The following is a 16,529-nucleotide window of genomic DNA, read 5'->3' on the forward strand; positions in this document are numbered from 1 at the left end:
TTTATTCTGATAAGAGAACCCGTTAGTTGGTGGCAGATGACAAAACAACGTTTGCCATTAAGGTTTGCCGGATCAACTACAACCGTAATATTATTATAAACTAGCTTTTACCCGGGACTCGTTCACACGATCGGGATATATTTACTGATTGCGATAAAAAGTAGATAAAATCGTAATCATTTTCCCATTTACAATATAAGTAAATGATGTAAAATCGATGTTGCTTTATTACATACACACTGTGCATTTCTAGAGCCAATAACTGAAAATATAGTAGTTTCTTATTTATTCTTATTATTTCATATTCAGCTGAAGGGCAATTATTGTCATTTCTGAGGTCTTTAAACAATATTCTAAAATGAAATATGAGTGTAAACGGGACCTTGTCACGATGCTGCAAGTGTTAAAATCGAAGATTGAGTTATTTTCAGTAAATTACTCTAAGAAATTAATTCTTTTGAGTAAAAATAATATGTGTGTATTAACAAGGATCTCTCTGGATACTGCAAACTAAAAAGCGCATGATCCAATTAGATTTATGCCCAAAAAGTGCTTACAGATTTTATCACAATGAGGAAGAAACGCCGCAGCACTGAATGTGTGGCTGTAGCCCACTCATATATAAACGATATATCTCCTTTGGAAAACACATTTTATATCTTGAGCAGATAAAAATATTCGCCACAAAAAAACATCTTAAAATCCCTATTATTGATAGGAATTAGCAGCGAACTTTAAAAAAAGGGGCGAGCACAAAAGATCATGGAAAGGTAGCAGTGTCACAGGTTTTCCTGCCTGAAAAACCCCATCTCTCAATAATAATAATAATATTTACAAGTGCTTTTTGCTCCACATAAAACAGCTACTACAATCGTGAAACATTTATCATGGGACTACCATGGGGGCAAATCTTATCTATTGCAAATAAAGTTATCAAAATCAGTTCCAAATTTGCGAAGATATCGCATTGCATACAAACTCAAAACGATAGCATTTTTTTTATGTCCCTTCAGCTATATCTTTTTTCTCCAGAAAGTTTAATATTTTATCATACAGCTATTCTCTGAGATACAGGTTTTATAACCTAATTCCGACACAGATGTTTAAGCTGATCCAAATATATTAGTGAGTTTAAGTAATCGTACCTACTTTTACTGTAATTTTCAGAGCTGAGTTAGTTACAGTCATGGTTTTCCAATAAAGTTTTTGTAAATTATTTTATAATCCCTAGAAAATTCCACATTTTCAATCGACTTTAAATAAAACGTTACTTTATAACTCTGTCAGTTGAAAGAAATTTCCAAATCGGTTAATTTGGAAATTTTCTTCTTTGAAAGGAAATACTTACAGATTGGTCACATAGGAATTTTATCAAAATCAGTTCAGAAGTTGAGTTTGTAAATTGAAATAAACGGATTTGCCACAATAGAAGTTGATCTTTTTTGTGGAAATTCATTTAATTATTTTTATGTTTTTAATATCTTCTTTTTTCTAGAGATTATGGCATAGGATTCTTCAAAAAGGGCGTAATAAGGTTTCAAACGGGTTGGCGACGCGCATTTACTTCAGGCGTCCATTCGTCAGTCCATTGGCTATGGTAGCCGTTTATTATTAGACAGGTCGTATACTTATTTGCCACAATTCTTACTAAAATTATGAATGAAAAAGTGAGCTTATTAATTTGGTATACATCTATCCTTCCTTGTGTTGAGTTCTGAATCCTGTATTACTATTTATCCCGGCCAATGATCATATCCTGATCACGGAGACAAAGTCGCGGATAAAAGCTATTAGTAGTGAAAAAAACCTGTTATCACTGAAACTGTATTGTTAGCAATGGAGTTTGATAGCCTATTGTTAGCAATATGCCTTATTAGGTCGGTTTCCACATGGTTCCCCCTGGAAACCATCGTGAACAATTCTTGTTGAATTCGTCACGATGGGCTAACTGTCCTACTTCATGCTCACCTATCATCCCTCACTGGTGCCCCACCGGTGTATACCGATAGCGCGGGTACCATTCCATTATCATCCACTAAAAAAACGGCTATTGTTATTAAAAATAAAACCTTAAATTATGAATACCGATAAGCAGAGTGTGCCGCCCTATTCACCGCCCGCTATCCAGTCCCTACTTCCCGCCGTGATGATTCTTTTTTTTTTAATAAATTTTGCCCGTTACAAATGGTATTGTAATATTTGAATCTTAAAGGTCGTGTTATCTTAGATCCACTTTAACACCATTTAACTTTGTTAATCTAAACTTGAGGTAGAAGAACAATTTTGCATAGTCAGCATTTGAAATTGGATACAAAATGCATAGGTACTGTATTTTAGTTTTTTTTTTTGTTATGAAAATAAAGACTTTTTTGAACCCTATCAAATGTGAAGATAATTTATTGGAATCAAATAAGAACTGTGATTTCGTACCGTATACGAAAAAATAATTCCTTTTTCAAAGTAGTTTAAAAACCAGATTTTATAATTGCGCACATTATTAAAATTAATGTTTTCCTATTTTTGTTTCTGTCGTTACAAATTTTTAGGTTCATACTTGGTAATAAACCTTTAAATTGACGTGTAGTCCCGGCATAGTAAAAGGCGACTAAAAGATGGCGAGGGATGGGCAGCAGCGTCCCACTTAAAACGTCATCCATATAGTCCGTCTTATGGTAAACACATGGAGTCTATATAGTAATAAAGCACTAACTTTCATACTATAGACGAATTAAGCCATACATTCACCATATTCAGATAATGTTATATTTCAATGGGTGACGCTCCTAACTGCACAAATTACACAGTTCATTAATATTAATGAAATATTACGCGTGAAGACAGATACGTCATTAGGAGGACGTGGGCGCTCCGATAAAAATATAGTGGCTACAATGTGTGGGATCGTTTTTTGTCGCCTTTATCTTTCCTTTTAAAATGAATTTGAGACTCCCAATGTTGAAATAATGGCGGTTTAAAAAGTGCTTAGTATGAGCCGAATTGGCACAGGCTTCCGACAAAGTGGATCCACATTGGGAATTACGTTTTTTATGAATCGTTACCTTTTGCTTCGCTTCTTATTTTATGAAGTATCAATATCATATTGCAAATTATATTATTTAATATTGCAGGTACGTGATTTTCTTTTATTTAAGAATGTCATCTTTTTGGGCGACTATTTCATGTATTCTCTTCCAGTCAGCCCTATTCTAGGCCATATCTTTGACCTCTGTACACGATATGACACCTAGTATTTTCTGAATCTGTTTCTTGTAGTTATTTCTGGGTCCTCTTCCCCTTACAAATTATATTATTTGATAATGCAGTTACGTGTATTAATCTTCCTAAAATAAATTTAACCTAAAATCTAGTAGTACTTCAAGGCACTACTCTTAGACCCGAAGGATTATTAAGATATTATGTATTTATTACGTGTGATCGCGACGTTGTACACATGTCTAGAATCAAGATTAGCTTATATCTATATAGTTGTACAGTTTGGAAAGTATATGTCAAATACTGATGTTGACCAAATTTCATTACAATTGGCTGAGATCTCACACCACGCTTGCTATCCATTCTTATTTATATAGTAGTTATAGAATATCTGAACTGAATCCTTTTTATAATACCACTGGCATCAAATGTCATTAACATCCATGTATTAAATAGTGTTCTACAAAAAAAAAATCTACTTCAGTTATAGCAAAACCAGTTATTTTGATTTAAAAACTAAACCACTGAACGGGTTTTGCTAAAATTTCTGTGAGACCAATCTATATCCTTTCAGATAAAAAAAATATTTTAAAATCGGTTTAAATCTGAGGTATGAGGTAACAAACATAAAAAAATACAACATATAATACAATACAACCGAATTTAAAACCTTCTTTTTGAAAGGCCAGCCGAAACTGCTTAGTCTTGAGCCCTAAAACTTGACATTTTGGGTTCATCAGATAAGTTCTTTATATAGCGTAAGTTAATAATTAAAGAAATTAGCTGAACTATAAGAGGAATTTTGAATATTCAACCCCTCAGGGGGTAAAGTTTCCAAAATCCCCGGACAAAATCTGGTTAGATAATAATAATAATTTGCATCAATAAATATTGGACCAATACGCGTGTCTATTTCAACGGATATCCTATAACAGTTTGCCGTTTCAAAGATAAGATAGTTTTGATATAGATAGATAGATACTCTTTATTGTTTCCTCCAAAAAGTGAACTTATTATAAATATAAACAATAACAAAAAAATAATTATAAGTTCTTTATCTATCTCTAATTTTGTCGTCTCTTTCTTTCGTTACTGAGGTTTGGGGTGTCTCAAAATATAATTACAGCAGCGTGTACCAGAGTCGCATAACCTCGCAGTAGGTAGGAACATCGTCTGGCAGGAAGCCCTAAATAAACACACAATTACGTATAATTCCACTCCACTCTCGCTGTGCACTGAAAAAGTAAGGGAGACGGTACGGTTAGCATTAAAATCTTAGAAGTTATTTTTTTATTAATTACTAGTGATTCGCACCGACTTTGCACGAGTATCTACCCGATAGTTTTTTTGATACCTTGAGATACATTATTGTAATATTATAGGGATTTCTATTTTTTTTTTAAATAATATAAAGCCTGTGTTACTCATTGTAATTGTAGCTATATCTAATGTGATTCTACAGATGATTGCATTTTAAAAATCGGTTGATTAGTGTTTGTTTATCCATCATAAACAATCAAAATAAAAAAAATACATCTTTCCTCTTTTTAACATTAGTATAGGTACAGATTATATTTTTATTTATTTTAACTAAGCAGATATATATGTACATATAAACATACAGACATACATTCATAGTCCCTTAAAACTGCTTTGCAGTTTATCTCCGCTCATAATTAAAAATATCTCGAAGTGATGAAAGTCACTTATATCAGAAATAAATGGCGCCGAGTGATTAAGAAAGCCAATTTTTGTAAAGAAAAAGTCGAGATCAAAGCAGAACTACAGCAGAGTGAATATAATAGGTATTTATGTTTTTTTTTTACATTATTTTTTATTTGTGAGCAATTCTGTCTCGATTAAAGTAAATGGCCCTCTATTATAAAAATGTCTGATTGAACATAAAAACCTCAGTAAATTTTTCTCGAGTAGTTTTATACTAAATGATTCGTCACTTGACTAAATTATTTCATAAGCTTCAGCGATAAAATAGTCCGTTTTTACTTCTTTTATAATTTTATTTATCTTTTTATTTTTTTGTCATGTTAAATAGAGCAAAATGATGTAAGAGCTGGTAATTAATGCCTCTTTCCAATTAGGGTTTACGGAAAGAAAACTCTTACAGAGTTAAGCTCGCCTGTTGTACATCTTTATTTATAATAAGTTATAACTATGTAATTTTTGTATACAGTAGAGTATAAATAAACAAATAAAAGGATTTGTTTATTCGCTATGAATAAATTAAATATATTGGAAAATAAAAATTTTAATAATTAAAATTAATTAATATTATAACTGTGTTACGATTTTTATGTTGTCGGTACATAGGTTTAGGAGAGACGCGAATTATAGGGTATGTACAAGTAGGTACCTAGAACTTCGGCTACCCTGTCCCCTATTAGGTACGCCTGTATTTATTTAATACTAACTATTGCTGGCGACTTCGTCTACGTGGATTTCAACTTTAAATTACTTGCCTAAATATCTATCTATAGTAGGAGGGGAAAGGATTTTTTTTAATGGATCATAATGGAATGGTAACCCTGCCAGCACTATCGGTATACACCGGCGGAGTACCAGTGAGGGATGATAAGTGAAAATGAAAGAGTAGGTCAATTAGCCCATTGTGATGAATACACCTGGAATTCATCATGATGGTTTCCATGGTGGACCACGTGGAGGTCGATCTGACGGGGTATATTGCTAGCAATAGAACTGGTAATCCGCATTACCAGCAAACAGGGGAGAGGATTAGTAGTAACTAGCTTTTACCCGCCACTTCGTCCGCGTGATCAGGATATCTAGAGGTTTTTTATGGGTGAAAATGGAACGGTAACCCCGCTGCTTGATACACGCTGGCGGGGCACCAGTGAGAGATGATCGCTGAGGTTGAAGTCAGATCAGTCGGCCTATCGTGACGAATTGGACAAGAATTAACCGCGTGGCTTCCTGGAGGAACTACGTGAAAGGAGTTCAACTGAATGGCGTATATTGCTAGCGATGGGGCTGTTAGATGCCATCACTAACAATCCCTTTCCCCTTTGCTAGCAGTAATAAATAGCATGCTTTTTCAAGTCGGACCTTCGGACAACGTTAATAAATAACACTCGAAGGAGTTTTCTCACCAGGCAACCATGGGGCAAACAGAGGTGGTTGGTAGCGATACTTTAAAATATAAGTAACAAATTATTTCTTGTACAGGCAGATATTTTTAAATTGAAATACGGCACACTCTTGACCGCTTTTTATTCAATATCCAAATATGACCTCGTTTACTGCTCTTATTAGATGTATTGAGGAGGTAGAATACGCATATATACATACACAAATGTATGTACATTTATGTATTATTGTTTGCGTACTACGAGATATCGGGACCCATTCATAACGACAGAGATAACCCGGGGCCGGCAGTGTTTTATTGTTGATAACTCATTGCACATAGACATACATACAAATAGATGACGCTCGTGCCTCGATTTATATGTCAACTACACGTGTCGCTATTAGACTAGTTTGATATCACAAAATTACTCTTGCCACATGATTACTAGAAGGAGACTTTGTACAAAAGTCGTTTGCAAGAATACTTCTGTCCCACTCGTATTCCTGGCAGGTGGGCAGCAGCGTCTCTTATTAAAAATCACCAAAGCCTAACTGCGGTTGCCAACCCGCTCGCCAAGCATGGCATCTACTGGCAAATCCCCCCAATAGTGGGAGGCTTATGTTCAGTAGTGGACAGTTAATAGATACGATGTTTATGCAAATAAACTATAGATTTTTTAAATACGCAAATGGGACTTAAGGCGATGTGAAGTAAAGAAGCAGGTATGTAGGTATTATTTACCTGTAAATGCTTTTACATCGCGATAATTATGGATTGTGTATTTGTGTTAAATATGTGTAAATAACGCGAAAGTTTAAAATTAACTAAATTATAGATTGTTAAATATTAACTATCGTGAGTCGGGGGAAAGGGATTGTTAGTAATGGAGACTGAGAATCCCATTGCTATCAATATACCCAATCAGGTCGACCTCCTCGCGGTTCCCCCTGGAAACTATCATGGTTAATTCCTGATGAATTCATCAGAATGGACTAACTGGCCTGTTTTCATTTTCATCTATCACCCTTCACTGGGGCTCCGCCAGCGTATCCCGTTAGCGCAAGCGGGGTTACCATACCATTTTCACCCATCAAAAAAAAAACTATCGTAAGTCATACTATATTTTAATTATTTACCCACGTTTTAAATTCAATAGAAGTAAATTCGATTGTTTCGAACTCAATAGGAATCCTTATTCATAATTCTGATTTGAATTAGTCGAGAAACCCCGAATTTAAAATGTGCATAAAGCTGACGTAAATAAACACAACTATTTGATTAATTGATCGATTAATTGATTTTGTAGGCGAAAGGACTGTATGTTGGTATGGAAACGCGGTGTTTTTAGAAAAATAATATAATTATATAAAAAAAAAAAAACTATACAAAACAAACCAACGGAGCAAAAAAGCGAACGAAACAAAACTAAACTGAATTGACACAGAGTTCAAATTACAAACAAAACATCTTTTTAATAAAATTATAAAAGAAACCGTAAAGGTGCGTCGCTCACTTAATTGTATTGTATAATGTTTCATATTTATTTGTAATCAAGTAATGTTTCGATGTTAATATTTTAATATTACCTGTTCTTAAAATGTTGCATGCCCGGTAGGGTATAACTGTTGATACTGATGTCAAATTCAAAGCAATAGTTACTCATATAGCAGTAATGTACACAGTTAGCAATAAAATTCTATTCTATTCTATTCACAGATTTCTTTAAAAAAATATTTATTTACACACCTTATTGTACCATTTACAAAAATAATACGAGTATATACAGTAAATTTTTGGAAGCAATTGATACGAAAGGCGGCCTTATCGTAAAGCAATCTCTTCCGTTAAAATTAAATCTTGTATTAGCTTAAAAATTAAATTAACTAATTACAATTTAACGTAATTTAATATCTTTATATTTATATAAAAACAATAACCGAACTGCATTCCGATAATCTAAAAGTTCACTCAGCGTCGACCTATATAAGCTATCAACTCACGGAGTTTTATTACAAAAACGTGCAGACAAATAATAAAAAAAAAATGTTTTGACTACTCCATTGATAATGAATTGTGATAATTTGTATTAATTATGCCGTGTGGTCCCGGCATGGAATAGCACGGTGGTTGCCAGCTGGGACCACGTGGAGGTCGACCTGATATGATATATTGTTGGTAATGAGACTGATAGTCCGCATTACTAACAATTCTCTCCCCCCATCCCATATCACTGGTTAATAACAATCCTCCCTCTCCATTCAATATCACTGGTTAGGTATTAAATATAAAAAAAAAATACTTTAATCCTCTGACAGCGTATTTTTTTTACAACAATAAAACACATCTCTTTGACAACAAATAGCAGTACGAGTATTTAGCCATCTAGCGAGATTTCTTTTTTTTTACAACACAAGGGGCCAACGAGCATGCGGCTCACCTGATGGTAAGTGACTACCGCCGCCCATGATCACCCACAACACCAGCGGCATTGCAGATGTGCTACCGGCCTTTTAAAAAGGAATATACTCTTTTCTTGAAGGTTATATTGAGAAACATTATCAATCTAGTAAACCAAAAATCGCGGGATAACAAGGTCAATAAACATAAAAAATGCTAGCACGTCGAAATCGCGGGATGCGTAAAATTAAACTAGTAGATACTGCCCTTAAACTAGTAGATGCCCGGTCAGAGGGTTAATAACTAAATTAATTAATTTATTTATTTATTAATAAAACAAAATTCACATCTCATCAGAAATCGTTTAAGAAAGATGGCCAACTAACCCCCGGCAGAAGCATCGTAATTTATTGTACTGTAAAATCTTTATTGTACTTGTACATAATTTACAGTGGACACATTATAAGATTTAATACACAATGGCGAACTTACCACATAGAGAGATCTCTTACAGCCAACATTTGAGAAGCGGAAAAAAAAAAACTATAGAATGTTCAAGCGGAAAAATCTTACAGCTAAAAATAACTTCAATAATATCTAGTTAAGTTTGAACATATAATAAAAAGTAACTGTTATATATATGTCAATAACAATAATACATAAATAAATAATAATAACAACAAATATATAGATACATACGTATGGAAGTGAATTTACAGGGTACAGAGGAATAACACCTGAGTCCTCAGGAATGGCAACGTATGGAGGGTATCATGGGCGTAACAGTATACTGCTATGTCAATAATACCTACATATATATACCTCTCCTACTTATTTGAAAGATAGATTTCAGTATCTCAAAGACTCCCATACCCTTAATCTTCGGTCATCTCATAATCTCCTCCTCATCACCCCGTCACATCATTCCGGATTTATGTCCAATTCTTTTACTGTCACCGCTATCAGCCTTTGGAATAAAATCCCTGTAAATTTACGCAGAGCATCAGGTAAAGATATTTTTAAAAGAAGACTTTTTAATTATTTGTTGAGTCAACAAAACCAGCGCTAGTTACGGGTCACTCAATAGTTATTATATCTCATAATGCTTATCGTTGTTTTAATTTATGTATATATATATATATATATATATATATATATATATATATATATATATATATATATATATATATATATATATATATATATATATATATATATATATATATTTCATATGTATTAGTTTATCCATATATATTAAAAGTAATGTTTATGTATTATATGTGCATTTCTTATGTGTGTATTATATTTATATTGTGTATTGCCTTAATGTGTTACTATAATTGTCACATATTTTTCACCACATCTGCCCTTCATACGCTTTCTGTTTTTACCCAATGGTTAGCTGGTAGAGAATGCCTTAAGCTCTAAGCTCTGAAATGAAACGAATTTATTTTGCTAGAATGTAGGTAGTTTTAAATTAATTTAGATGCAAGAGGTTTACACTTCCTATATACATTCTGCGTGCAAATTATTAACAACTAACGGCCCGTCCTTACTTCGCACGTACGGACATTTTTACATTTTAAAAAGTTGCCATTAAGGCTGCACACGCGACGGAAGCTTAAAACTGGAGTAACTTCTCCCGTTCTTCCAACATTTCCCTTCACTGCTCTGCTCCTATTGATCCTAGCGTGATGAAAAGTATACTATAACCTGCCAAGGATTAAAAAAAAATAATTGTACCAAGTTTCGTTAAAATCCGTCGAGTAGTTTTTGTTGCTATAATGAACATACAGACAGACAGATAGACAAAAATTTTACTGATTGCATTTTTGGCATCAGTATCGATCACTAATCACCGCCTGAGAGTTATTTTGGAAATATATTTCATGTACAGAATTGACCTCTCTACAGATTTATTATAAGTATAGATTAAATCTTATAATGTATTCAGTATGAATTATGTACAATAAAGATTTTATAGTACCATACAATATTTTCTGTCACGCGAACGAAGTCGTGGGCATAAGATAGTATGTTTATATATGTCTTACTACAAATTATTAACCCTTTTAGTGCCATTGATTTTTACTCATATCTACTTAAAAATGCCAAAGAAATCTTTGTCGTGTTGATGTCATTTACCCTTGCCTCTAAAAAAACTGTATCTCCTCCAAAAATTATCCAATTTTATTATTTTTTTTTTTACACCAAGTTAAACAGCGACTGATTTCACGAGCGCTATGACGCTCGTGGCGCTTTTCGTTGCAATGCGCACGAGCGCGATGGCGCTCGTCGGCACTCGAAGGGTTAAGAACCACAAGAGATTATATCAGTCATTTACTGTTCACTGCTGGACATAGGCCTTCCCAATCAGGGGGGTGTCGACAGTAGTTGCTGCGCTTGGACGGCGGGTTACCAACTGCAGTTAGACTTTGGTGATGTTTAAGAGAGACCTTAATGCTCACTCATCGACCATTAATTCCCCTTATTTCCCATTCTACGTCAGGACTAATGGCAATATAATAAATAACAATTATATTGAGTGGCAATCTTCACTTCTCTTTTATTTAGTCGGTTAGACTGACAGTATTTTTAATGTTTGAAGATGGGAAGATATAGTGAGGTCAGTTGATCCATAGTGGCGTATTTAGTAGGAATTAACGATGGTATTTCCATGGGGGATTTCGATCTGACACGATATATTGCTAGAGAAGGGGTCTATACTTTTTTTTTTACACCACTGAGGTGGCAAACAAGTGTACGGCCCACCTGATGGTAAACGGTTACCGTAGCCTATGAACGCCTGCAATACCAAGGGTAATACGCGCGCGTTGCCGACCCTAAAGAAACCTCTTTACCCCCCTTTTGAAGAACCCCATGCTGTAGTCTCTTGGGAAAACCTGGGCAGGAAACTCATTCCATAACCTGAGCGTTCGTGGGAGAAAACATCTCTGAAACCGCCTTGTACGCGACCATTTAGGCTGTAGGGTATGAGGGTGAACTCCCTATCGATGGCGAGCCGTACGTGCCGGTCTAGTGTCCTGATTATTAACAATTGCTCCCCCTGAGTGACAGTGGTGTCTGTCGAATCGTCTGTCATGCAACGAAGTCTCAATTGTTACATCTCTGCTCTCAATTGGTTGATTCACACCGCGCGAGCTGCTAATTATATGTAATTACTTAATTGACGATTACCGCTCGAGCGGCCGACTTAATCTTCCACGAGTTATTTACTCTGATACACTTTGAAAGTTTGAAAATTTCTAAACGGTATGCCAAGAGAGTGTTCTTTTTTATGGGTGAAAATGGAATGGTAAGTCTATCTGTGTTATAGGCGTACGCTGGCGAAGCACCAGTGAGAGATGATAGATGAAGGCAGATCAGTTAGCCCATAATAACAAAATCCAATAATAGTTTCCAAGGGAACCGCGTAAAGGTCGACCTGACAGGGTATGTTGCTAGCAATAGGGTTTTTAAACTGCGTTAATAACCATCCCACCTGCGCTATAGGTGTATACTGGCGGGGCACCAGACAGATGATAGTTGAGGTGAGCAAGTTCGTTGGCTCATTATAAGCTTCAAGAAAAGAGTATATTCCTTTTTAAAATGCTGACAGCACACCTGCAATGCTTCTGGTGCTGCGGGTAATCATGGGCGGCGGTAGTCACTTACCATCAGGTGAGCTGCATGCTCGTTTGCCCACTGTGTTATAAAAAAAAAACTTCACTAGAATTAATCACGATGGTATTAAGGGGGAACTACCTTTGATGTAGCTCGACCTAATGGGATCTATTGCTAGCAATGGGCCTATTAGATCTCACTAAAAACAACCCCTTTTCCCCCGCCAAGAACTTATCGCCAATACTAAGGAAAATTGTCGTTCGAATGCTTTTTCTTGTGTGCTAAAATCATCGTTTGATAGGAAGTTTTGTTTCGAATCAAAAGCTTCATTTATGTTGTGTATTATATAATGTATAGCTCGTTCAGATGTTACAAGTACCGCCCGAGGTCCAATAGAGGGCGCCGCTGTACGCCCTGTCGACAGCTCGGTGCAGGGGAGCGACCCTCGCACAGGTGCCGGGGGAGCCCTAATGTTATTGCTTCGCTGCAATTAGACGACCATCTACAGAGATTACTTGGCGTCTACGCATCTTTACTAATTCACAGTTATTAATTTTCGGTTTATTTATCACTAGCTGTATCCCGTGGTTTCGCTCGTGTGAAACGATATAAAAATATCCTACGTGCTGAGTTAGGATTAGGCTTGGGTAACGTCGATACCGCATTTGATCTTCATTGCATTCATCTTCACACCTTGACCGATTACTATGACATTTAGTATACACGTTAGTACGTGTACGGTGTACGTACAGGGAATATTTCCATTCCCTTTCCCCCCGCCCCTCATATAGATATGAGGGGCGAGGGGAAAGGGATTATTATGAATGGAGACTAACAGGCCCATTGCTAGCAATATACCTTATCTTCTAATTCTTGCTGAATATATTGCTCATTAATTATCACTCACTGGTGCCCTGCCAGTGTATACCCATAGAGCAGGTGGGGTTACTATTCCATTATCACCCATAAAAAAGTTTTGAGGGGCGAGGGAAGGGTATTGCCAGTAGTTGCCGCGCTTGGCAGGCGGATTGGTAACCGCAGTTAGGCTTTGGTGATGTTTTAAGAGGGACGCTGCTGCCCATTCATCGATCATTAAGTTCCTTTAGTCGTCTTTTACGACACTCGGGAAAGAAAGCGATGGCCCATTGCCGGGACCACATATTACTAGCAATATATCCTGATAGGTGGACCTCCGCTCGTTCTCTCTGATGGTTTGATAGCGCGGGTGGGACTATCATTCTATTTTCACCCATCAAAATAATCTAGTAAAAGTATATTGTATCGACTATGCAGTGGTACTTGTAAAAGAGAATTTTCTCCCGCGAACACTCAAGCTGTGGAATGAACTCCCTGTCGAGGTTTTCCCTAGAGACTACAGTATGGGGTTCTTCAAAAAGAGTTATTAAGGCTTTTTCTAGATCGGCAACGCGTACTTGACACCCCTAATGTTGCAGGCGAGAAGAGGGGGGGGGGGGAAGGGATTGTTAGTAATGGGTTGTAACAGCCCATTGCTAACAATACACCCTATCAGGTCGATCTCCACGCGGTTCCTCCTGAAAACCAATGTGGTTGATCCTTTATGAATTCTTCACGATGGGCTAACTGACCTGCTTTCATCTTTACTATCATTGGTGCCCCTCCAGCGTATACTGATAGCGCAGGTTAGGTTGCCATTCCATTGCCACCAATTAAAAAAAAAGATGTTGCAAGCGCCCATAAGCTACAGTGACCGTTTACTTCATTAGACGGGGTTTTTTTTTAATGAATGATAATGGAATAGTAACGCCTGCGCTAACGGTATAGGTACGCTGGCGGGGTACCAGTGAGGGATAAAAAATGAGAATGAAAAAGCAGGTCAGTTAGCCTATCGTGATGAATACATCTCGAATTCAGCACGACGGTTTCCAGGGGGAACCACGTGGAGGTCGACCTGACAATCTCTTCCTCCGGCATCAGACGAGTTTGTATTTGTGTGCTTGTTTGCCACCTTTGTGTTAAAAAAAAAGTAAAAAAAAAATGCTTGTATGCGATTACCATAATAGATGTCAGTTCACACACGACGACTGTCGCACCATGTGGCTGACAGTGCCGCGGCATTAGATTATATACATATAGAGTGTCTCCATAAAAATGCTTCGCTAAAAACAGGTCAACTATTTTATCCATGCTGTGTGAATAGAGTTACCATAATGTACGTTTCCTACAAGACAGGCTCAGCCTAGTATAGGAATCAATGTTAAACTTTGTGTTTATACAAACATACTTTGATAATAAATACATTTATACTTTTATTTTATTTAAAAATCTGGGAAATTTTTAACCTAAATACTTAATAAAATAATTAATAAAATAATTTTTTAAACATAATACTGAAAAAAAAATTAAATATTTAAACTTAATATTGTACAAACATTTTTTGGGCCCCGGTTATCTTATTAAAGAAACATTTGTGTTAATTAAAAACAAATTGTCAGCCTATTTGACGTTTGGCTGACTAAAAGTTAGCAGGTTTTTTACACTCAATGTTCTTTCTATATAGAATTATCAAAGGCTGCGTGAAGGAGAATTTGCGACCAAAGCTTGATAAATACGAACCAAGGTTCTTCGGCGATTATACGAAATCGAACGAATAGTATTCGATTTTCAAATTATAATATTTTATACCTCTATTTGCGACATTTTTTCGACAATTATACAAAATCAGCCAATCCAGTATTCGATTTTCAAATTGTAATACTTTATTCCTCTATTTAAGACATTATTTTCAGCAATTATACAAATCGGCCAATTCAGTATTCGATTTTCAAATTATACATAATATCTTTTGTCTGTACTTACCTTGATAGGTATAAGCGAGAGCTATGTATCTAAAGTCGTAGGTAAATTGTAAATGTTAATTGGATTCCATTCTCCGCAGTAATCCTCACATTTATGTTAACTGCTTGTTCGTATTCGTACGTAACCTATAATACATATGTATCTTCTATTTTGTTATATGGAGTAAATAAATATACTCACGACTGCAATCTCTGGGGTATTCAGAGGCATTTCTAGATTATTATTGTTATGGTAAACATAACACTATGTTAGAATGCACCTGTCCACAAACTTACTCAGCGAGTTGTGGAGAGGACTTATTTTTTTGATGGGTGAAAATGGTATGGTAACCCCGCCTGCGCTAACGGGATACGCTGGCGGAGCACCAGTGAAGGGTGATAGATGAGAATGAAAACAGGCCAGCTAGCCCATCATGATGAATTCATCAGGAATTAACCATGATTGTTTCCAGGGAGAACCGCGAGGAGGTCGACCTGGTTGGGTATATTGATAGCAATGGGATTCTCAGTCTCCATTACTAACAATCCCTTTCCCCCCGTGGAGAGGACTTTTTTTAATGGGTGATAATGGAATGGTAACCCCAGCCGCGCTAACAGTATACACCGGGGGGCACCTGTGAAGGATGATAAGTGAGGATGAAGCAGTTTAGTTAGCCCATCGTGACGAATTCAGCAAGAATTGTTCACGATGGTTTCCAGGGGGAACCACGTGGAGGTCGACCTGATAAGGTATATTGCTAGCAATGGGGCTGTCAAACTCCATTGTTAACAATCCCATTCCCCCCCCCCCCCCGTGGAGAGGACTGTGCTTTGAAATTTTTTTGCAAGATATAATCCAAAATGTGAATATTCGGAAAAGTATGAAAATGACCGACATTATCCGAAGGATAAGCAAGCTGGAGTGGTAATGATCAGGATTCTTCCTTTCCTGTGTGTGCCATAGTAACACAAAATGGTCACAGCTCAGTTTATTGCTTTGCCCTTAAAAGAGCAAAACACTGATATTCTGTTGTGACCAAGAATAGCTTTAGATTATATAGCGGTCCTAAGACAATGACAATCTCTGTGGTCAATGGTCATTTATAGATGATAATGAAATGGAAATTAACTCTAGATAAATCATCATCATCAGATCAGCCATAAGCTATCCACTGCTGAATAAGAACTCCCCCATAAACTGGCGTAAAGAATGATCCCGAGCCAACTGTATCTACTGACTGTCTGCAATGCATTTGTAGTAGTCACTCCATCTAGTTGGGGGTCATCTTATACTGCATTTGCCCGTAGTGTCTCCCCTATAGTCTATGTAACGAGCCCATTGTCAATTCAGTTTGCTTGTCCTTCGGGCTATG

The 16,529-nt window shown here is 36.2% G+C and overlaps 1 protein-coding gene across 2 annotated transcripts in view; it reads left to right on the forward strand.

Moving 5' to 3' along the window:
* LOC113514011 (protein winged eye) overlaps positions 1 to 16,529 on the forward strand; it is a 157,100-nt gene that overhangs the window by 67,329 nt on the left and 73,242 nt on the right. The window lies entirely within an intron of this gene.

This window comes from Galleria mellonella, unplaced genomic scaffold (assembly GCF_026898425.1).
Source record: "Galleria mellonella isolate WM207_F2 unplaced genomic scaffold, CSIRO_AGI_GalMel_v1 utg116, whole genome shotgun sequence".
Classification (NCBI taxonomy): Eukaryota; Metazoa; Arthropoda; class Insecta; order Lepidoptera; family Pyralidae; genus Galleria; species Galleria mellonella.